This window comes from Gallus gallus, chromosome 4 (genome assembly GCF_016699485.2).
Source record: "Gallus gallus isolate bGalGal1 chromosome 4, bGalGal1.mat.broiler.GRCg7b, whole genome shotgun sequence".
NCBI classification, from domain to species: Eukaryota; Metazoa; Chordata; class Aves; order Galliformes; family Phasianidae; genus Gallus; species Gallus gallus.
The window spans coordinates 63,284,780-63,309,848 of record NC_052535.1 but is presented as its reverse complement, the minus strand read 5'-3'; the positions used below and the strand labels follow the sequence as shown (position 1 = coordinate 63,309,848).

Here is a 25,069-nt window from a genome sequence, read left to right as displayed (position 1 = left end):
ACTATTAGCTAATTTTAGTGCTTATTTTTGGGAAAGAAACATTATCTAGTCTTTATCATTCATTCAAAGACAAAAATACAAAAATGCACTATTCAAAAATTGTAATGACTCATATCCACATTAGTTCAACCTGTAGCTACCTTTGACATGCCATAAGTCAGAAGGAAGAAAGTTGTTTCCAGCAAGCGACTTGTCCTTGTCATTGGGGAAAAAGTAAATGGAAATGGGCTGGCTGTAGATGGTAACTTCACATGCCAGATGTCATCCCCTTTCCCTTTTGAGAGCCCTGTTGAGCATTTTAGTTTTTTGATGAGAGCTGTGAGAGTAGCCTTCTCAAGAGTTGGGGATATCTGTCTTTGTCTGCAATGTTTTCTCCCCCATATTAAGGAACAAACTTAATGAAATCAATGTAGCAATCAGAATATAGGTACACTACAAGAAATGTATTATTTTGCCTTATATTTCCTTAATATGTTTGTCCACAAGGACCAGATAATTGTGTTGTCGATCACAAGTCAAACACTATATTTTATTGTCCTAAGGGATATTAGCTAGGACAATGCTCTTGCTCTCTCTTTCTAATGTTGTATCCTGTTTTGCTGAGTAAAAACTATTTTTTTTTCAGATAAATGCAATAAAATGCATGAAAGTATAAAAACACATTAGTCATTGCCTTATTCTTTTGAATATGTTATTGATTTTCAACTTTGTCCTTATTTATAAAGCCTCCATCAACATCGTACCCTAAATCTACAATTTTTCTTTTCTTCCTTTTCCTATTGGAATTTTTTTATAGGTTGGAATCTTCTGATTCATGGTTTTGTCCTAAATATAATTTAGAGACTGTGGGGGCCTGAGGTTTTCGTGTGTGCTTTCACAATGAAATGAAATTCCTATTTGTATTTGGAAAGCTGTTTGTAGATCTGGCTTTTTGAAACAGGATTTGACCAGTGTATATTTCTTTGCTGCTTTTACTTGGTTGGAATGCAAAACTCCTTGGGACTCTGCAAATGGCACTTTACAAATAAAATCTACCATTATTGCTGTTTTTACACAGAGAAAGCCACAACTAGCCACAGATGAGTTGCAGGTTTACAGCTCCGTGTCCACTATTACAATGTTTGAAAATTCTCCTTTTGGGCTCAAATATCTTATGCTTATGTTAAGCTGAAAAATGTTGGTTGACTTGCTGACTGAAGTTGGCTAGCTATTTGTTTCTGTTAGCAAAACAATTTTTAAAATACAGAATCTGTAAAAACACAAAACAGCATCTGTTTTCAAATTATGATGTGTCTTTCAAAACTAGTTTTGATTAGAACATAGACAACTTGAAGATGTTGAAACATGACGGTCAGGTGTTTACCTGCTGTAGATATTGTAGTTTCCTTCATTTAAATGAGGCTTTCTGTTCATAAATAGTAGTCCCTAGACATCTTTCTCCCACACTATGTCTCAGAGAGAAAGTATCATTCCTAATGGTCTGATCCTAAGTGGTGAGTGGGAGTCAGTGTGTATGTGTGATTGTGTTAGAAGTCATTTGAAGGCTTAAGTCATAGATAATATTAAACTTTTGAAAAGTTTGTCTAGTACAGTTCAAATATAACTTCATAAGAGATTTTCAAATGGTAGTTTGCTCTTTCCATTAACACTTAGCATTAGACTGCAATAAATTCAAAGATTTCATTATTCTATAAATCTGTGCAAAACCATATCAAGTATTAATACATAACTTTTAGGTTTATGGATTACTTTTTAATAAAGTAGCATTGCTTGTTGTGGCTGAGATTATTTGGGGGACCATCTGTGTTAACTGCGAAACAAGAATAGCTTAAGAACATATGGGGGAGTAATCACTTAATTGCCTACATTTAGTGTAAGAGCCTTGGTATGATGTAGGAAATACTTGCTTTCTTGATAAAATAAGTATTTTAAAATACCAGCTGACCTAAGATTGCTCAACAGTTTCTTCTGGAAAAAGAGGGAAATAGCAGATTAATGAAAGTTGTAAGAAAGTGATACAGATTCTGTTTCTTTCTCTTCCCACCTAGTGTCTGGGGCATTCATCTCAGTTGATGGAGACACAAAATCAATTTTCTCCCTTGCTTGAAAGGAATTAATCCCATATTGTAACAAGAAGTCCTTCCCGTGATACTGGAATGTGTTTTGAGGTGGATTCCACTCAATATTTCCCATTGACTGTGACCCTGCAAATATTGGGTGTACATCAAGAAGATGGTCCTAAGAGTGTTTTAGTTGTTTTCTCATATTTGACAGACTTTGTCTTCTGAGACTAGTGGAAAAGTATTAACTACAGCTATAGAGGGAATGCTGCCTTTTGTAATTTGATCTGCGACATAAAATCTTATTCAGAACAAGAATATTTAAGTAGAAAAGCGTTACCAGGTGAAAATGAAACCATCTTACACCAGACTGTTTTATTACATGGTACTTAGCATGCTCTGGAGGTAGATGAGATCCAGTGAGTCAGAGGATAACACTGGATATGGGTCAGCCACCATGATAGGAGAAATACAGAGGGGTGTAAAATTGCTGAGTCTGGTGTCTATTAAATAATGCTTGTCATCAGCATTACCGTATATATCCTTCAGTTCTGTGGGTGCTTTTTAATCAGGCTCTGTAAATGAGCTTTTCAGTAAGCATTTTCAAAATAGAAATAAAGTTATTGTTTCATATTGTATTCATACTATCATATTGTCTCATTTCTGAATTAGTATATAAGCATATATGTATGTATAGGCATATGGAAGATAGGGAGGTGATACAGGAGAACCAACATGGCTTAACCAAGGGCAAATCCTGTTTAATCAGCCTAGAAGCCTTTTATGATCGTATCACTGCACCAGTGGAAAAGGGGAGAGCCACTGATGCCATCTATCTGGACTTCAGGAAGGCCTTTGACATCCACAACGTCTTTCCAATTTGAAGAAAAGGATGGATTTGATGGGTGGACTGTTCAATGAACAAAGAACTGGTTGCAGGATTGAGTCCAGAGAGTGATGGTGGTCAATGTCTCCATGTCTAGATGGAGTTCAGTGATGAGTGGTGTCCCCCAGGAGTCAGTGCTGGGACCAATGCTCTTTAACATATTCATCAATGACATTGATAGTGGAGTTGAGTGCACCCTCAGCAAGTTTACTGATGACACCAAGCTGTGGGGTGTGGTTGATGCAGCAGGGAGATGCAATGCCATCCAGAGGGACATAGACAAGCTTCAGCAGTGGGCCCAAGTGAACATCATAAGGTTCAACAAATCCAAATGCAAGAACTGTTAGGATGAGTTCTTGTATCAGAAAGCCTGTGCATTCTGGCCTCTGCTAATACCTGTCAGTTGGCATGGGGAAGCAGAGGCGTACCCTGACCTTCCTGGAGGTCTAGTGGCTGGTGACCCTGGACATAGCAGGATGGTTGAAACTAGATAATCCTTATGGTCCTTTTCAATCCAGGCCATTCTGTGATTCTATGATCTTGGACCTGGATCAAGGCAACTCTTACTATCAATACAAGCTGGGAGATAAAAGGATTGAGTGCAGCCCTGCAGAAAAAGAACTGGGGTACTGGTGGAGGGGAAGCTGGACATGAGCTAGCAATGTGCTTCACAGCCCAGAAAGCCAACTAGATGACCTTTAAAGATCCCTTCCAACTTAAAGGATTCTGTGATTCTATGTGTGTGTGTGTGTATATATATGCGTGTGTGTACATTATGTACATGTATGTGTTTGCAAAATATATATTCATATATGTTTATATAAGCGCAAATAGATTTGTTTCTCTTTTACAACAATGATAGATGACGTTATTTCTGTTTGCTGTGTTTTGTTCTACCTGATTCCTTTAAATAAGGAATCATCATCACAGAAACCCAGGTTGGACTGACAATCCTAGGGAGAGGAAGTCTTGATGAGGTTATCTAACACCCTGTCCAGTAATGTCTTGAAAACCTCTGGAGATGGGAACTCCACCAAGACCCTGGGGAGTGTGTTCCAGTAATCAAGTGCTCTCATTGTCAAGAATTTCCTCCTTATATCCAGATAAAACCTTTCCCAGTGCAACTTGTACCCGTTGTCCATTGTCTTCTCCATGTGGACCATTATGAAGAAAGAGGCTGTTCTCTTTGAAGCCCTTTTTTAAGGACTACAAAATTGAAGAGCTACCCCCTGAGCGTCTCCTCTAGGGTGAAAAGATCCAACTCATTTGGTCTTTTCAGATAAGCAACAACACAGCAAAACCTAGGGAAGTAATGACAGCAGTAAAGGGTGATAGAAAGGCAGCTTGGGACATAGTATGGGGGGGAAAATGTGATATTTTAGGAAGCAGAGAATAATCTAGGGAGCTGGATGTGGTGTGTGTGCTCCTGGCAGAGGAAATTACCGAAAAGCTGCCAGGCTGAAGAAAGGCCTGGCAGAAAAGGGCTGCCATTCAATGAACTTGGGTGATCCATTGTATCTCACTTAACTCCTCACAAGATGTGTTTTAAAAGATCTTTCTAATACTGTTTCAGTTTTTGTTCAAGTAAAACCAGGATTTTTAGCTGAAAATAGCTGTTGTATCTTCTTGGCGGCAGCAGAATGTCTGACTAGATTCAGCCAAAGCAGAAGCCAGTTAATGTGTCATCAAAAGGTCAAAACTAGAAATTATCTGCTGCATCCCAATGCTGTTTGTTTCAAGGCTAACCTAGAGGATACACAGGGATCCAAGCATAATCTAAAACCCTTTACTTTCTCTAAAGTAGATGAAGCTGTTAGGCTGAAAGGTGCTGAGAGGAGTGAAGTCTATGAGCACTTTGGGATGGATTTGCCAGAGTGGGAGTTAGTGAGGCTGACAGCAGCGTAAAAAGGTCTAAATAGTACAGATTTGCCAGCAACCATTTATCTTTATTTTAAATGTTTTGTACCTTTGAGGAATGAACAGAACGTGCTGTATTTGGAAAAAGCTCTATTAGCTGCTTCAATCAACTTTTGCCATAGTCTCTCTAGAGGAAGCCCTTAAAGGAAAGCCTTAACTCCTATATTAATTCATATTGGTACTCAACAGTAACTCAGGCCTTGGTCTAAGTCATATTACTGATGCTGAAAGCTAAAGGTCATGTGTTTGGCAAGACCCTGCGAAGAAGGATTTCTGAAAGATTTGGTTTAATTTTGTAACCATGACAATAGTTTTTTCAAATACTTTCTGCTAATGAAGTGTGCAAAACACACGTTTTGCATTTCTTTCCATTGCAGATATCAGCAATATTTTCATTTCAGAGCAGGAGAAACTGAGGAGGATCTTGGGCCTGCTCAGAAAGGCAGGCAATAGGACTGCTTGTACACACTGGGCAGGTGGCATGGGACAAAGGGGAGAGAAAGAGAGGACTGTCTAGTAGGAAAGATGGGAGGAGTAGTGTAACTCCTCACCTAATCAAAATCACAAAAGACAGATCACAAGTGGTCAGTCTGAACATAAATGGAGCTCACAGACTACAGGGACTTGTGAGCTTGAGGGTGAGAGGGCCTTTTGAATGATTTTGTTAAATGGTAAATAGCAGTGCATTCAAAACCAGTGAGCAAAGGCATTCCTCAAGTGTTTGTTAGCATCCATCTAATACAGCTTCTTAAGTGTTTTAATTACAAACCAGAAAGCTTGTTTATCCTGAGGGATAATGAAAGAGAGTAGATGCAGGTTGAATGTAAAAATGAATGAAAAATCAAGAGTGAACATAGGAGTACATGCATCCTGGTCTCTGGTCTCAGGAGGGAAGTCCAGAGAGAGCTCACGGACCTCTGCAAAACCTTTAGATTATGCTTAGACTCAGCTTAGACTCGAAGACCACCAGGAGACTCTGACAGTGTTCAGTACCTGTTGTGTACCCTTCATGAGATGCTGTCTCAGCAAGGCTGAGGCTCATACCCTGCAGCAGGACAAGATGAGAAGTGACCCACTGAGAGAAAATACAGCTGTGCAGTGCCAGACAGCATATGATGGAAAGCCTTCTCCAATCTTGTACCAAAGGAGCCATCCTCAAAATGACAACTATGTATCATGAGGGAGTTTCCTGTTCCCAGCCTGCAATACCAAAATGCTGTCTGCAGGCATGCATTCAGTAGTGACTGGCCTGCAGGCAAAGGCACATCGCCTTTTAACCTCCACCACTTGAATTAAAATTCAATAAAAGAGCAGTCACAAAGATCCCTCTCTCATACATGCAGCCACCTGTTTAAACAGCTGCAAAAAACAGACAAAAGAAAATAAAACAAAGAAACAAAAAAAAATCACCAAAAAACTCACATTTTTTTCCATTCCCATCTGCAAATATATGGTGCATCAACCTTCTGTAGATGTTTTCAGCAGATTCTCTGATCTTGATCATGAATAAGTATTTTATGTAGCAACATATATTGTAGAAGGTTCTAATTCCTTTAAAAGCATTATCAGATAAAGAAGGGAAATATTATATTAGTTATAATAATTACATTTTATATATTTATATTGAGCTAAAGGTACTAAGATTTTTGGTGGGTGACAAATACACAGTAAAAAGAAAATATGACAGCTAATGGTACAATGGAGTGGATGATGGGTGCTAAAGTAGTTTCTTGATGGATGCATGGGTAGTAGGAAATGAGCAACATTTATATGATGTTTAAGTGGATGATTCACTTAGTTGGTATGGTTTACACTGTCTGAAAAGAAGCTGTTGCCACTTAGCAAAGTGCCCTTTCATAACGTCAATTCTAAAATATTAGGATTATTGCCCTTGATTTATGCTCTTTTTGTTTTCTACATAAATAAAGCTATGGCCTCTTCCTTCCAGTTAATGCACCACAGCTTAATTAATTTTGAAAATGGAAGAGGGTACAAGAGAGATCTGATTTTAATGAGCTGTACTAACACCATTACAGATTGACTGAAACTAGCTATTAAAAATAAGAATAGGGCTTGTTACGTGCTTTGGAAAAACTGCAGGAAATAAATCCAATAAATCCATACTCAGTCATAATTTTTATGATCTTTGCTTACCTGTATTTAGCTGCTTTACTCTAGGAAAAATTTGAATCCCAGCCTGGGTTATGCGTTTTGGTTCCATCCTTAAAAAGAAAAATCACAAAACTAAAACTTCTGCCTGCAAGTGACTTCTCCATTTTGGAATCTAACATTTCACTTATTTCTAAGAGAGGGACTGCAGTTAAAATTTTGCATTTTGATGGATCTGCTTTTCAGTGATTATTTCATGGACAAAAGTAGTTCCTCCTCTATTTTACACCAGTAACAACCCAGTGCCCCAGTTAGAAGGCCGTTGTGCTAGGTATACTATCTTCTTGTATTTTCAAAAAGCATACATTTTCCTATCAACAGAAAAATGTAGGAAAGGTAAGAAGGAAATAACATGCCAACAGCAAGCATATGTATGAATATCAAGGACAGCTAATGACAGTAACAGAAAAGAAAGACAACCAAAATAGGGAAAGTGGGGAGTCCACTACTAGGACTGTGTGTGTCCAAACATGTCCAAACTGTTGTCATATCTTCCTTTTACTTTGAATATATAGGAAATGTAGGGCATTACCTACATTTTGAGCTGCTACTGTTTTGCATGAATTTATTTCTTGCATTTCCTTGTGCACTGAAGTGGAAATGTACATCTTGTTGGGAAGGATGAGGGCTAGTATGAGAGAAAAATGTGCTTGCCATGACATAGAGGATGAAGGCATCAGTTAACATCTTCAGTTAACAGTGTGAAAATGAATATGCAAGGAGATTTTAAAGCCTTGAAGTAGGTTATAAGGAGAGTTAAGCAGTTACAGCACAGTATCAGAAAGCTCATGTGTGAAGTGCCTATCCACAGAGAGAAAAGGTAATATACTTATGCCATAACAAAAGAAGAGATAATAAAAATAAGTGATCAACACATGGTTTTCTGTCTGCAGAAATAATAAGGTAAACACAGATTTGCACAAAAAAGACAGAAAAAAATCTGTACTGACTCAGGGATAATATATGCAAAAAAGAAGAGCAACTTTTATTTAGAAAATGAAATAACTTTCACAGCATCCAAAATTCCATATGTGCAGTGGCCAAAATAAAGTTGGATGCCAGCAGTTATTGAGTGTGTTATGTAAGACACTCAGACATTTCCTCTTCTAAGCAGTATAGATTCTCATATTCAGTTGATGGCTGATTAGGCTTTTGGGGAAAGAAAAAAAAAAAAAAAAGAAGAAGAAAAACAAAATTAAATACATATTATATAATCCCTTGCTACACCCAGAATCCTCTCCATGACCTTTCTCTTCTGGTCTTGGTTATCTGAGTAGGCAACAGCTACCAATAGCTCTAGTAGCAGTTAGTCTCTTTTTAGTATTGGACTAGCTCCTTTGCTAAAAAGGGAAATAAGGAAAAAAAAAATGCATTGCTATTGTCTTTTACTTTCACAACATATCTGTTATCTCTACTCTGACATTCAGGGCTAAAAATTACCATGTGGTCTCAATTTTAGCATTTGCAGAAAGGTGCCATTACAGAGCTGTATTTTCTAAATCTCAGCAGATGGGAATCTTGCAACTTTCTAAGTGCTAAAACAAGCTTGCAGACCACTATGAGGGAAAACTTTGTAGATACTGTAGTTTTGTTTTACTTAACTTTGCATACAGTGTGACATCTGATCCATGGACTAATGGAAACAGATCAATTAAAACAGGTGGTCTTACTGTCAAAAATAAAAATAATCGCTAAATATAAAAAAGTATTTTAGAACTCTTACCACTGATACCTCTGTGATGGAGATTGGAGTAATAAAAGGAGTAAACACTTAAAAATATGCAAGAAATAATGTTAATACATTACTTAATCATTTGTATATTACTATAAGCTCTGCAATCTTAAAATGGAGACTGCTGTCCCAAATTGTTTTCTAATATTAATCCAGATCAGCTCAAAGCCTGTCTAAGATTTATGTAAATCCACACACTATTTTGTTCATTTTACCAAGAAATTGTGGTTCCAATTTCTGCATATAAATGAATACAGTTGGAAGGAAAAAATGAATGCAGTTGCAAGGAAAAAAAATGGAAGCAAAATAAACATCATATGATCTGTTGCAACATAAGAAATCTTCAATATAACATTTATTTTATAGTCAAAGTCATCCAGCTTGATGATATTTGGAATTCTAGTGTTTAGCAGAGATGATGATGCAATGATTTTTCTTGACATTGAAATTGTAAATATCTGGATATAAGAAAGAATGTGTAAACATCAGTATTGCTATATACAATACGTGCACAACTATCAGTAGTATCACCTGTAGCTAGCACTTTATATTTTAAATTCCTGTTGATTTTGAACCTACCTCATACTTACAATAAATTCTGAAGTTATGCTATTGAATTTTATTAAGTCATTAAATAACTAATTTCTGTATTTTCTAACACAATTCTGTGTGATAGACATGATAGGAAGTTTATCTGAGCACCTTGTGCAGTGACTGTAAAACTGATCTATCATTCTCAGCATTGGCAATGCAATCTCCTATGAATGTGCAATAAGAATCAGTTTCCATCAAAATAGATATTTTGTTCTGAAACTCAAGACGTACTATTACCAAGGCTTACAAAAATAGAAATATGTATGCTGTTTGACTTCATTTTAAAGGTCATAAAACATATTTATCACCTTTAACATCTTTTATATCTCTTTAATTAAATTATATCATTCATGTCTTTCTCAGGCACTTCTCATATGAAATTCAGGGAGGTATAATGAATACTATTTATAAGGGCAGAATTACAAGATTATTGCAATATATGCTGTTTGAACTCTGCAGCTTGAAGGTGAGTGAATAAATTTGCCATCAATTATATTTATAATTATTATTGGTACATTACTTTAGGAAATAGTGAACTGCTGAACTATGTCTCAGTTTTGACTCAGCACTTTTGCTGAATATGTTGGCTTCAGTAAGAATATAAAACTTATTTCTCCTCAGCGCATACACTGAGAAGAGCCAATAGATACAGTTGTTAAGAGTCTGTCATGGCTCTGTCAACATCTCTCATGGTCATAGCTAGGGCAGCATAGAGGCAGAAGATTTTACCAAAGGACATGCATTCCTCCAGGGACTAGGTGGCCAGTTCTAGTTCCACATCCTCTCAAGAGGAGAATAAACTGCAAACTTTGTTGCACGTTTGATAGAAGATCCTTTAAGAGAGTTTATGTTAGTGAGAAAGTTGTAAAATATCATAGAAAAATATTCCTAATTCCCCAAATTGATCGAGTTGGTATCCTCCCTCTCTCTGCTTAATGGCATCCCTTGAAAAACACACAAGGAAGCAGGAGATGCCACATCTGATATATAGGTTAGCAAGTCATGCAAGTATGAATATGACTTCTGTTTAATATCTTTATTGATGATCTTGACATGGGAATTGTGTACACTTACAGTGAGTTTGCAGATGACAAGTTGGGAGGAAGTGTTGATCTGTTTAAGGCTTAAGAAGGCTTAACGGGGATCTGAATAGGCTGGATCAGTAGGCTGAGGTCAATTGTATGAACTTCAACAGGACCAAGTGCTGGATTCTACACTTTGGACACAACCACCGCAGCTGCTGAAGAGTCTGGAGGACAAGGCTTATGAGGAGCAGCTGAGGGAAATGGGATTATTTCAGAGGAGGCTTGGGGAATCCTTATTTCTCTCTACAATGACCTGAAAGGAGGTTGTAGCAAGGTGGAGGTCAGTCTCTTTTCCCAGGTAACTAGCAATAGGATGAGAGGTAATGGTCTGAAGTTGCACCAAGGGAAATTCAGATTGGATATTAGGAAAAAATTTCTTCTCTATAAGAGTGATCAAGCATTGGAATAGGCTGCCCAGGTGGAGTCACCATCCCTGGAGGTGTTCAAGAAAAGTGTAGATCTAGCACCTAGGTACATGGTTTAGTTGGTATGGTGGTGATGTGTTGATAGTTGGATGTAATGATCTTAGTTTCCAACCTTAAAGATTCTATGATTCTATGAAATATCTGAAAGGGCAGGTATCAAGTGGATGGGGCCAGGCTCTTCACTGGTGCCCAACAATAGGACAAGGGGCAACAGGCACTAACTGGAACACAGTTCCAGAGAACAGGAACAGGCTGCCCGGAGAGTCTGTGGATTCTCCTTCTCTAGAGATATTCAAAATCATCCTGGACAGTTTCCTGTGCCATCTACTGTAGGGAACCTGCTTTAGCATGTTCTCCAGAGGTTCCCTCCAGCCCCTATGGTTTTGTTATTCTGTATGGAACATACTGGCTTTTAAAATGGTTTCTGTAAAGCAGAGTTTGGATCATTACATTGTGGATTTAGTGGAATCTTATTCTCTGAGTACTCTAGTTGGCCAGATAATCTATTAGCATGTTCAGTAGTTCACTTGTGGTAACCCACATAAAGGTTTCAGAATTGTGGTACTGTGTCAGTTTTGCTGCAAGCACGATATGAGATTAATGTATAATACTTCTGATATAAAAACCTGATTCAGTGATGTGTGCCTGAATGTTCTGAACAATTTACAGTCTGAGATACAATTTTCTATGTACAGGAAGATAATTCTGGCAGCTGCACTGGGTAGTTTTTGTAGAATGAGTGAATAGCCCAAATCTTCTGACTCACTACTGCATGCTATTCACTCCGAGCACACTTGTAATGAGTGGGCATATTCCACACACAAATGCAATTCTATTGATTCCACAATTGTGTAGTCCAAAATAATATAAACATTGTTATGTCTCCACCACATTTTCATCACTAGTTGTACTGTACAAAATCAATATCTCCCATAGTCTTCTGTCCCGTAAAGAGGACTATTTTATCAACAGGAAGGATCAGGCTCAGAAATGAGAAATTTTCAAATGCCTTTTATTTGCTAACTGTTTAATCAGCCCTTGTTTAATATTAAATGAAGGAAAATAATTTGAACAATGAAATTCCTCCACTTCCTTTATTTCCAACTCCCACCAAATCTATTTTGTTACTTAGTAAAATGGATTACCATTATTTCTATGCAATGCATAACAGCTGAAGAAAATGAGCAGACTATAGTGCTTAACAATGCATAGTGAAGGAAGGATATTTCATTTTATTTTAAAATATCTTTTGTGACCCATACTCTGGCAGAGCATATTGATTAAACAACTGTTCACGCCACATTGTAAAACCCTGATATTCTTGGTATTTCATAAGGAATTAGCATGAAAATCTCAATTGGAATTCTCCTATCTGAATGTAGAAAAAGAAAATCAAAGTGCCATTATTATCTTTCTCTGAGATAACTACACAGTATGCTGTGCCTAACTTTGCAGACAGAAAAAAAAAAAAAAAAAAAAGGTGAGTCAGATTCAAATGTTTCTAGTTTTCCAGTAATCATGATTTTTTCTTATTTTTTTTAACGTTGATGTCACTTATGAAGTCACTGTATTGAAATACTGCTTTTATGTTGGTTTAGTTCATTACTCTGTGCTGATCTTACTACAACATTATTCACTCCTTTCTTTGATAATTAATATTGATTGCATGTTAGTCTGTGAGCAAGTAAAATGGCCTTCGGTCTCAGATAGTAGAAGATCTACTTAGAAATTTAATAGATGTTTCTTTCCATATCTTATATCTTGCTTAGTGGCACACCTCTTTCACAAAGACGGTTCTTATTGTAGTTAGAACACAAAGAGTAGAGGAGGTAACTAATTTTATTGTAGCTTATCCAAGTTCAATTTACTGGCTCATGCTTCCATCTGAATCTTTCCAAGCTGCTTTCCCTAAAAGAAGATACAAATGTGAAAATGAAAAAGAATTTGAATGCATTTTTTTGAAGCCTCAAAATACTACTATTGACCCATTGACTATTTACATGCCTTCCTTTAATGTTCTTCTGTCAAATCTATCTTTGTTAATGGGAGCAAAACCAGTATTCTTCTTGCTTAGTCTTGATCAAAAGTGGGGGAAAAAAACTCTGAAGATTCCTGACTTATATTATGGTTAATCTCTGACCCCTAACTTTTCATCTCAGTTCCATTATGATGTTGTTGGAAAATGTATGAGTCATCATAGAAAACACTGATATGAATAAACCAAATTGATAGGATTATTTTAAATGACAAAAAAAAAAAAAAAAAAAAAAAAAGAATAGGACATAGAAAAAAATAAGAGATTTTACAAATCAAAAATTTTGAAATAAAGCATGAAATGATTAGTATTGGATTACAATTTTTAATCAGAAAATCAGGAAGCTACATATTTTAGAAACCAAGGCATACAGATTTGTAATACGAGCTTGTGAGTTTGACACAGATAAGAATACGTGCCTTAAACGGATGTCTGTTTTGCTGAGCACAGATTTGAAACAGAGCCCTACACTGGTGTGTCACTTCATTTAATGTCAGAGGAGCTGAGCCAACATTGCCTCTACAAAACAAAAACAACAACAACAACAACAAAAAACCCTTTTCATTAGAATATGTATAAGTCGATAAGACAGATGCAATAAAAAGAACTTCAATTAATAGAAAACACACTTTAGTAATATTGTGTTTACCACCACTGGCCTTTCCCTCACAAGAATGCCAACATTTTGCAAATGGAAAGATATATTTTATATTTACCTATACACTGAAGAAATCTGATGGTAACACTCCAGATTTGAGGTGACATTCACATTTCTAACATTGGAGCATGGTGGTTACTGTGTGTGAACATGATTAAGATATTTTTTTGCCTTGGACAGCATCCTTGTTTCTGCCTTTCACAGACATACAGATCAGCTGAGGGGTTGAACCAAAGGCTACGTTAACATCTAGCTACCCTGAGAAATTGGAAAATAAATGTCAAAGGTACAGGAGAAAAGATACAGCAATATGTAGAACAGATACTTTTTTTCTTGTTTCCTTGAATGGGTAGCACTGATTGATAGGCAGTAGAACACCTGGCTGGCCACAATTCCCTGGAGCACTCTGCAAATACATTACCTAATTGCAGGTGCTGTTAGATTCAGCAATTTCTAGCAGTTTCAAGTGAGTAGCATTCAAGGAATTTTGTTAAGTCCAAATCGGAGTAGCATCAATGCAAATGTTGTCATCAGCAGAAATTATTTATGTTCAGTAGCTTTACACGTGTTACTCTCTTTTGCTCTTCTAGCAAATTGGCTAATCTGTCAACAGAAATACTCACATGTGGGTGGAAAGAAGGAGCAAGAGCTGCCTGTCAGCTGGTGTCATGTGAGAGAAAAAGCTTGCAAGGCTGTGGTCACAAGATATGTGGCCGTCCAGACATTTATATCTTAGTCATAGTCCTCCAAAGCACATTAAACATACTGATCTAGAAGATTCGTGTTTGCATCATTATGCTTTTATGAAGGTCAGTTCCACATCAAATGAAAGAAATCAATGTAGCAGTATGATTTTCTAAATTCACGTGTAGATTTTATAAGCTAGTGGCGGTTATTAAGAATAGCCATTCTAGATTCTAAGTTAAGCAAATGAAACAAAATTTCAATTAGACATCTGTTATCTCAAAAATATCACCTAGATGAGCTTAGGAAAATACCTTAGGAAAATATAAAATTATATTGACTTAAATACTTAAATACTTAAATACTGTGTGAGAGTACACATCTTCTATAGACAAAAAATATTTCAGACATTAATTGTTTTGTTATGTGTCTTATTTATAGTCCTGATTTGTACAGCTTTATCTTGATTCTTTATCTGCATGTAATGAGACAAACAGCCAGATCTTCCAAGAAATCCAGATCCTTCTTTGAAAAGGATGAATTCGAATTTTTAACTTTACACAACTCCATTTAATAGATTTAGGATAAACAAATACCTCTGTGCAAATTCTACAACCTACAACCATATGCAAAAATAATAGAAAAATAAGAAAATTAATGCATGGAGATTCAGAAGCAGGCTATTCCTAAAAGAATCCCAGGTCCCAGAAGAGAAGTTTTGCTTTAAATGAATGACAAGAATTCCTCCTGATTCTAGTCCATCCTAAATAGTGTAAAAACATGCTGTCTTGTAGACACATTTTGCTGCTAGACAATTCAAGACAATTGTGTGATTGAGATGTAATGAATAATGTTTTGCTAACAGGATGCTGAATCTATGCATTAGGAAGCTGACAGTATCCTAAGAAAAGAAGAATTGGGGGGCATTATTGGAACATTAAAGATTAAACATTTTCCATTACTTTCTATCAAGTTTTAACCTTTTGTGGTAGCTGTTTGTGTAGCTGCTTCTCTTGCTGTTCATATCTTTGTCTTCTGAATCCAGACAGAGAGAAATGCATCAGAGTACCTCTCTGTATTGATGTGGTTGCATGTATTTTTATTATGATTGATAGATGTGAAACTGAAATGGGAACTTTTCACTTTAAAACACCAGATTATCTGGGGGAAATATTTAAAATATACAGAATGCCATGTGATGAAGTGGGAATTTCTAAAAGCTGGGCTTCGAAGTGGAGCCATTTCTGAAGTATTTATGTTGGGTTTTGTGAGTCCAAATGAAACCGGTGTGTGAGGAAATCCTTAGCTCTTTAAAGTAAATAGAGTTTGAAGATTGATACCAGTAGGTCTAGAAATTTTAGAACAATTTTGTAAGAGCTTCTAGATGTCTGTAAGCTCCTGAGAGAACTGAGGGAAAGATATCCTGAAGGAACATACATATTGGTTGAGAAAAAATGCACCACATTCTATCTTTCATTATTTGAATTTGAGTAGATAAAGCTAGTCTCAGGATGAATGTTTGTAGTAGTAAAATGGTGTAGGAGCTGCAACTGCTTGAGTTTTGTACACAATAGGAGTAAAGAAAGCTTAGCAATATAAAAACCAGTCATCTGACAACTGTATTTTTATCCCACTATAGTGTTTTTCTCAGGCACTCTCCTGAGAAAAACAAGTTTATCCTGAGAAGTAATAGCTAAAGCTATGAATCAGCTGCTAATATTTTTATCCAAGGAAAATATTGTCTCTTAGATTTTTTGCTCCAACTATACTTGTAATTTGAATCAACTGTTATTAAAGCTTTTTGAACATATAGCTAAAGAAAGAAATCTGCTCAGCATATGTATCTCCAGAATTTATAGACTTGCAGTAGGATAAGTAAAATACCATTATTTGCTTCAACATCATTTTGTGGTATAGATAAATCTATTATTTTTAATTCATAGCTAACCATTTCTTTTAATCTCAAATAGAATATTTTTCTATCAGTTGTATAAGCAGATATGAAGTTATTCAGAGCATTTCTCTAAGTAAAACTCTTACTATTGAGGCCTGTAGTGAACAACACCAATTCTTTATTAAAACATAAAGAGCATTCCAATGAAAATGGCTTTTGCTGTCTGAATTAGTGTGCAGCATCTACCACAATTTCTTTTTTTTTTCAGTTTTTAAATACTAATGTGATATTATATATATTATATATATACTCAATTCCAGCAATGCCTTGCTGATATGCTAAATGATAAAAATTAGCATTAGTCTTCCCACTACAAATTGTATATCTACTGCCACAGGTGGTATTTGGAAAGCTTGTTGCTGGCTCAAGTGTCTTACCATAAAACAGTTTTTAATTCAGTGTACTGACGCTTTAATTTGTCTGTTTTTTACTGCTCAAAATTAAGAAAAGGGCATCATTCCAAGCTATTTATCCAATATCATTTAGAAGCAACATGCCTTTTGACCTCTGAATTAAACTGCAAAAATCTTTGTATATACAGGATGTTGAAGTTCTGAGTTACATTACATTACATTTCCAGCTGGTTTAGTTTGCTACTGAGAAAATGCAGCCACTTGTTCAGCAAAAAGGAGATTACCATAAAATAAATTACTGTGTGTGGGTTTTTTTGTTTTGTTTTGTTCTTTTTTTTCCTAAGGAAATTAAAGGTGTACAGAACACCTTGGTCAGTGTAGATCTGCATTGCTATTCTAGAATCTGCTAGCCAGCTCAGCACAAAGCATTTTCATTTATTTTTATTTATATACATAACAAGGAATATCAAGGTCAAGGTTTTTTTCAGGAATGAAATTATGTGAAATTGCTTGCAGTTTATTTACTTCTCACAGACACACTGAATATAAGCTATTATGGTTACTGTATGTGCAACCATTAAACATCCAACCAAAGACCTTTCAGAACACCTTTATTTCCATTATCTTTGAAAAACAACCTGAGTCCTATGAAAAGACTTTTATAATCAAGCCTTATCACTTATGGAAATAATTCTTTATGGAAAACTCCCTGGAATTTGGGCCTAAAATAAACATGGATTTTTTTTCTTTTTTTTTAACCAAAACTAAGATTAAGATAGTTTGTTCAGATAACATAGTTCATGACCAAAAGAGAGTGTTTCACAGTCATGATGGAGTGAAATTAATTCATGAAAAAGAAGGAATTCGGAAAAAATTAGGTCAGGGAAAAGAAAAAGGGCATCTCATTGGCTCTGTTCAACTCACAAAATGTAATTTATCCTTACAGAAAAATCCTACAAAAACTTAATAACACAAACAATGACTTGGTCTTGGTCATGCTACAGTCAATACCAAAGATGGATATATATAAGTCAATTGATCATATCTACTTTGAAGTCTAAACATTGGTTCCATAACAAAATGGGAAATAAGGAGCACTGTCTGCCCTACAGCTTATACATGCAAATGAAGAGAAAAGGCATTTGATAGGCAACATTTGTACAGAAGGCTGTGGTTGCATAAATGAGTTCATGCAGAGGGGATTTCTAGTGCAGTACCTGTTATGTTATCACTATTCATATGCTTGATGAAGTGAAAGCAGAAAATGTAATGGAGGAGCTGAGGCTGATTTTAAAAAGACTGCTGTGTATAGATTCTTTCTTTTGTGTCCTCCAATCCAGTGCAATTTATGTGTGGTCCCAAGAGATTGCCCACAGCAGAACCATATGCATATTTTTGTCACCTGTTTTAGTTCAGAGCTATTCTTAAAAAAAAAAAAAAAAAAAAAAAAGTCACGCATTTATGCATGTAAAAACAGCAGCAGTTACTGTTAATGAAAATGTGGATGGATAGATAGAAAAAAGAAAGGGATTCAGATAGAAAAAGAAAAGGATTTCTTAAGTGCAGTGTGGATCTGAGTCAAACCCGAACAAATTGACTATGTTCATAAGTTCAGTGGAGTCTCAACATCCACTGAAAAGGTCCAGCTGAGGTAAGTGCAAGAACGTGTTTGATCTCAGAGACATCAGAATCAAATAAATAAATGCAACCTTATTTGGGTCTTATGAAAGCAATGCTATCTCTGGCTGGCCCTGCATTAATGGAATTGCATAATTGTTTTCTTTACAAAAATGCATGAACTGATTTTTCATGTTTTTGTGAACTTAGGCATCTAAACTGTATCCGGTCCCAGGTTGGTAAAGTCCGTCTACTGCTGTTATGTGTTACACAGAGTTACTGACTGTGATTTGCATTTGACTGAGTATAACTTCACTCTTCTCTATTGCCTTGGAAGAGTTATGGATTTGGAGGGCTCTACTACAGTAGGCAGTTTAAAATTCTCGTGTAATTGCTTAGCATAGGCCTTGCCTTTAACAGTAGTAGATCTGGATCCATTTTTATTTGTTTCTACCTTTTCTAACATGACTAATGTATAGAAGTAATATACACATCTAGGAATATATCTGAAACCACGGAGTGTTAGAGGAACCCGTAGGTGTCCATGTGTTGCTTGTTTCTTGATTGAAACATTCAGTTATTCCAGAAGCTTCATCTTAAGAGTGCTCAGGGAGACGGTTGTAGGCTGGGGTGACCCGCTTGGGCTGTGGTCTAGGTACAGATGTAATAGGCTGGCAGGAGGTGACAGACTCCATGATTGTTCTCAGGCAATGGGATGAGAAGCAGGAGTCAGATACAATAAGTGGGTGTCCTAATGCTCTGATCTGTTGCTCCTCACAACGGACAGGCAAGTAGGAGGCAAACACAAGAAGGAGTACCTTCACATACTGGTCCTCAGCGTTTCATCCAAGGAGAACTGCATCAAGGACTGAGAGGCCTAATAGAAGGTGGAGAAGGGGAGGAGGAAGCTGCACCACCACTACTGCTCAGCAATAACCAAAACACTCGTGTGTTACCATCAGTTGTAGCCACAGATCCAAAAAAGAGCATCATACCAGCTGCTACCAAGGCATATCCATCTGTTTTGCCATTTAGCTAGGTTAGACAGGAAATATGAACATTCTAACATGTTGCAGGGCCATCTTCACCTTCTGGAGGTGTTCGAGCTGTATCTACACAAGTGAGTGCTATAGATTACTGCATCAGCATGTACATCTCTGATTGAGACAAACTATTTTCTCCTTCAGTCTTGGAAATACTGCTGGAGCTTAATATAAATTAAATGAACATTACTAAAACTAGCATACCTCATAGAGTGTAGAAAAAACTTAGATGCTTATGGCATCTGGGAAGCCAAAAGAAACAGCAAATATCACTTGGTAAGTCAACTTTACTTACATATTGGCCATCACCCAAAGCTGGTAGCATTTCATTAATCTGAGGTATTGAATGTACATCTCAACCAGATATAATATGTAGCTTCCAGAAATCAATACAAAAATCAAATTTGCTGGTAAGGTTCCGGAACTAATGTAATTAGACTGTAGCATTCTCTGTAATGTTGTAATGACTAATTGTAGAACCTTCCATAATTTACCTTTCACTATGTCCCATAACTATTTAAGATCTGAGTCATCTGTAAAACTCTCTCAGGTTAAGGAGTTTCTGCTATAGAAGTAATCACATCTAAAAGCTTTTAATTAGCTGTCTACCTTCTCCTTGCTGCTCAAAAGCTGAGTATTCCCAAACGTTATTTCTGATCCTTTCATCAGGCTTCTGAGGTTCCAGCTGCTTCTGAAATAAGCTACTTGCCATATGTCTTCTGTGTCTCCCACTGTTTCTGAATAGTACCACGATAAATATGACCCCTTTGCCATTTTCTTACTGGCAAATTTATTTCCTAACTCTCCCTGCATGCCTGTAACTTCAAAAGCCTTTGGACACTAATTCATTTTCTCCAAGAAAAAAAATCTGATTACTCATTTCTTTATCAATAACAGATAATAATTACTCCGAGTACTGCTGTTATCTGTTGATCTACTTCCAGTGAAAGGGTTGAAAAGTTTTGGTGTTTTGTCTGCTATAGTACGTGCAATACAACATTCTGATTTGCGATGCCTTATTTCTCTTAGGATTTCTGAAGGTGGGTCCACAGACCTAAAGATAGTGTCTTGACACTAAAATAAGGATGAAAAACTCCATAACAACTTCCAAATTTTTAAGATCTCACTGATTCTGCGGTTCAACAATCAAATGTTTCATTTAGTGTACATTTGCACCACATAGATTTAGTGTTATAGTCTGTAACCCAGCCTCTAGGCACCTGATTTTCTTGATATATATGATCTGTTTCTTGTCTAATGAAACATCACAATAACTGCCTGTGTAATCTTAGCAGGAGACATATCAGATGATGTACACTCAAACTGAGGTACTATTTTTCTATAGCTGGAATATTTTGGAGTGAAGAGGGGAAACAGATGTTTAGCTATAAATGCATAATCATTCATATTTTGAATTCTACATATATCCATAGGGACAAGATTTAAATAGCAAAATGCTAGTTTACTTACTACACATTGCATGCTGTAATACATTCCATAATAGTTATATGATTGCTGTCAGCTGCTTGTGTTGTATAAAGCTGGACATTGTCTTAGTTCATGGAATTTGGACAGCGAATAACTTGTGTTACAATGACATCTTCCAAGATTTCAAAAATTTTCAGATTTCCACTTGATTGCTCCAGTGAAAAGAAATAAACGCTTGGTTAGCAGTAAAAGACAGAGCAGCCACAAGACTGAGATAAATAGCTGGATAAGGTGCTAGAAAGGGTTTTCCAACACACATATCTTCAAAATAAGTGTTAACTAAATCCTATTTAATGGTGTCAAATTCTGCCTTTAATTACATCGGGAAGACCTAGTGGAGAGAATAATGTGTGCAAAGAGATTTTGGCCTTGAAGACTTTTTTTTTTTTAAACCAGTAAATGGAAGGATATATCATGTCTGAGGTCTCAGGAAGAACATACAGAGCTGCAGATAGGAGAATTTTCATTTTTTTACCTAGAACCTGAACAAAGATGACATAAAGTCACTGAAAATAATAATAATAATAATAATAATAATAATAATAATAATAATAATAATAATAGTCCTATTGTGCTGCTGTTGCAATGACAGATGTTGAGATTGTTTTCCAACTCAGGAAATAGAGATAATTTCATTGTCACTGTATTCAACCTTAAGTTAAATTATATAACTTCAGGAAAAGTTGTTATATACATCATGTACACAGCTAACTCTTAATTTGCATTTTCTGAACTATTACATCATCACTTCAAGCTTGGCTTTTTAGATGAGAGGAGGCTATTTCTAAGATATCACAAATGGCAACCTGAATATATTTTGTAACTCCACTGAAATACACCTGATGAGTATACTTCAGAAACTCACAGAAATAAGAGTGAAAAGACCACTGTGCTACCATTAAATAAGAACCTGTATGGTAAATCCAACATCTGCAAAATCAGGCATTTTTCCTAGGAAGAAAATGAAAATGGCTTCTGCAGTATAGCACTAATTGTTTGTTAATGTATTTTTTCTTATTAACCGTTCCTGGAATATTTTACATCAAGGTTACTTAGTGAAATTATTTGTGAAGTTATCAACTTTTTTTTTTTTTTTTTTTTGCGTTGAACTCCCATGACAGTACTGCAGGAAAGTTCTGAAATAGTTGTATTTTTTTCTTAGAGCCTGGCAGTACAGAGTCCAACAATTCCATAACACTTTTAGCATGCACTTACAAGAAAAAAACATTCTGTCAACTGTTATTGACAGTTGCAAAGAACTCATTGCAAAAGCCTTGTAAATCTAAATCCCAAGTGTTTAACATGCAATAAGAAGGATTTCTGTGTTATTATTTTTAGGAGAACATGATTTTTGAAGGAGTAATTTTGGGAGCAGTGTATAAGCAGAATTCTTTTATTTCCTAGAAATCAATTTTATTTTACAGAAACATTTGTAGTCATTGATACAAATGCCATGCAGAAACAGCTAATTACACGTAATAATAGAATCCAAGTAGTAACCTCTGTGGAATATATAAAAAAAAGTTATTATAACCTTGGAAATAGGAAGCTGAACAGTATCCACTAAGACTCCACACAGAAAAAACTCACAGGGAGAAATATCCAAGTATTGAGCACTCACAGATGATCAGTACTGTAGAGCAATTTGCATCCACCACAACTAGAGAAAAGCTCATGGAGAGGAGTGTGTTCTGCCTGCACCTCAGCCTAAGAAGCCTTTTACCTGGGTTTTGAGTGCTGCCATTTCTGCCCTCCTCCCAAGGGCACAGAGGCACCTTAACACAAGGTTTTTTTGACATGGCCCAACTCTACAACCCTGGACCAAGTACCTGTGGCAGCAGCTAATGCACAGAATTACTGTGGGACTCTCCACTCACGTAGCATCTTCTCAGTGGCTTGGGAGATGCACTGAAAGTCCTTGCTTGATATTCCTTTCTTACTTATTACCTTGTAGTTATGCCTGTGTCTGGCCTTTCACCTTGTTAATCCTCAGTTTACCTCACACTGATTGGAAGATTTGACTTCTTGGCTTGTACTCAGATCTGTCTTGTTGCTTCAGGTTTTCCCAGCTGTGGCTGATCCAATTACTGCCATGGGATTTGCTTTGTTGTTCCTATTTAAGTGCTCTAGGGCTGCACCTCTTGTTAGTGAAGGTACCTAGACATTGTTCTCAGATCCTGGCTTATTCTTTATTGAGGAGCATTGATGCAACCCTGGCTGCTACCTATCAGCTTTCCTGGTATGTGTTTCAGTTGATAATAAACAGCACAGGTTTTATTAAGCCAGATGAATCAGCAGGGAGCTAACTGAGTTGCAAAATGACTAGAAAAGAGGTAAAAATTTTAGTTCCATAGTACGGTTTAATGTGGATGTAGAAACTTTTTTTGTTGCCAAGCTGTTAAGTATCGTAAATGTCAACAAGTGAGGTTTTGTGTATAAGATACACTGCAAGACAGAAAGTGATAAAAATGAGTATGTGGTGAGATTTCAGTTCTTTGTTTATTGTCTTCTCTTAGCTATATGAAACAATAGCATGTGAAAACAATAACCTTACTATAATTGGTGAAAGGAGATACCATACAACAGCTTTTATATGAACAAATATGGGTTTGCGTACGTCTATACGTACCTTGCCTACGTAGGTCTATAAAGAACTACATATAGACATAACAAATAATGTTAGCTTTAACACCCTTATGTATTAAAATGTTTAAGGACACTTCAGATTATGTCTTTTGTGGACTTAATATATGAATAGAAACAGACTTGTATATACGTATACAAGTATGACATACGTATGTCTCAAAGGAGAGAAACTTTCAGTAAGAGAAAATTCTGAATGCCTGACCTAATAATTCTCTTCTGGAGACTTCTCCCTGCAATGCCTGCAAATACTATAAGCATTGGAGAGAGAGTGTGGTAACCAATTTATAGGCTTTTAATAATTATTTTTGACCCGTGTGACTTATGATAATGACTGCATCAATAATTATTCAGTAAAGTTTAGAAGCTTTCTATTATTATGGGAGGAGACTTTGTTTAGCTATTTATCTATTTCTAGGTTTCAGATCCTGCAAGTTGTCTTAGTCTAAATGGAAAGATTCTCAGATCCATGAATCACCTGTGTCTATTAAAGCTGTCCTCTAACAGAGAATTTCTTGAAGTCTAAATAAGATCGTATAAGCAGCTGCTTACACTACCAGTAAAGGGGTGTGAAAATCAAAGTGAAATAAAAATGTAGCAAGCTGTGTATAGTCTCAGCAAATATATATATTTTTTTGTTATAGTCTAGCTGAATTTTGCTTCTGGTTAAGAAACTATAGGGATCAGTCATCATTAAAACTGCAGAAAGCAAGCTGAGCGAGCCATAGCAGTGTTAGCCTGTACTCACTCAGCTAAAACCACAGCTACTATGGCTTCTGACATTTCTTTTCATTCATCTCTGCCTCTGTTGCTCTTCTGTATGCCACCCACTGTTTGCTTGCATATTGCTACATATGCTCATTGGAGATTATGCACTATCATGCTCTATTTCTTGAAATTTTCCTTTAAATAAAATAGCTTTAGGGCCTTCTAGATGCATGGCTTTTGATCAATATAAAGGTTGGATTAATGATACCTAGTGATACCCATCTCTTCTCTGATAGGTGTTTCTCAGTTTCTTAACAAAAACGTTGGCTAGGATGACAAGTTTCCCACCTGTCTATTTAGGTAGGTGTTGTTACTATTTGCTTATCAGAAAGATTCAGATTTTCAGAATATTAGGAATGTGTTGAAGTTCAAAACTACCGAGTACGTCAGGAAAAAAATCTTTTAAAACTTAGTTTTCCATCCAGAAGCTGTTAGCCTGGAGGAAGAAAAGAAAATGAGCTTTACTACACTAGTTAGCAGATCTTCAAGTTTTCATGAGGTGAATGGTTAGAGTGACTTTTACTACTAATTGGCCTTTATATAACAAAGATAAATACAGTTATGTTATAAGGGTTAACTGAAAAATGAATGGTGGCAGAAAGAATTCAGCCAGTTGACTTACAAAATTGTCACAGTATTTCGGTCCTTTAGGGCAATGCATGTGTTAGTGAAGACAGTGAAATGTCACCCCTCCCTGCCACACAAACACCGCACACCTGTATTTTCACCTAGGAAGGAATATTCTGGACTGGAGTTTATTGTGTTTTCTCACAATTCCTTTCAAATATGTTGAGGAGACTTGCAGTTTTGTATGTCATAGAGAACTGTATTCTTCAGTGCACAGAATCTGAACCCATACTTCACATAGGCAGAGGTGTCTGTGTTGCACTAACAGTGGTGGAGTATACATTTGTAAAGTCACACTGAATTTTGCTCCTTCAAAGCTGCTGCAGCTGCT

At 36.3% G+C, this 25,069-nt stretch overlaps 1 protein-coding gene across 1 annotated transcript in view; it reads left to right on the top strand.

Annotated features, from left to right (window-relative positions):
* TUSC3 (tumor suppressor candidate 3) overlaps positions 1 to 25,069 on the top strand; it is a 184,544-nt gene that overhangs the window by 11,650 nt on the left and 147,825 nt on the right. Inside the window, exon 5 of the mRNA XM_046940707.1 lies at positions 9,722 to 9,824. The gene's annotated coding sequence lies outside the window, so the exon portion shown is untranslated. The remainder of the gene's footprint in view (positions 1 to 9,721; positions 9,825 to 25,069) is intronic.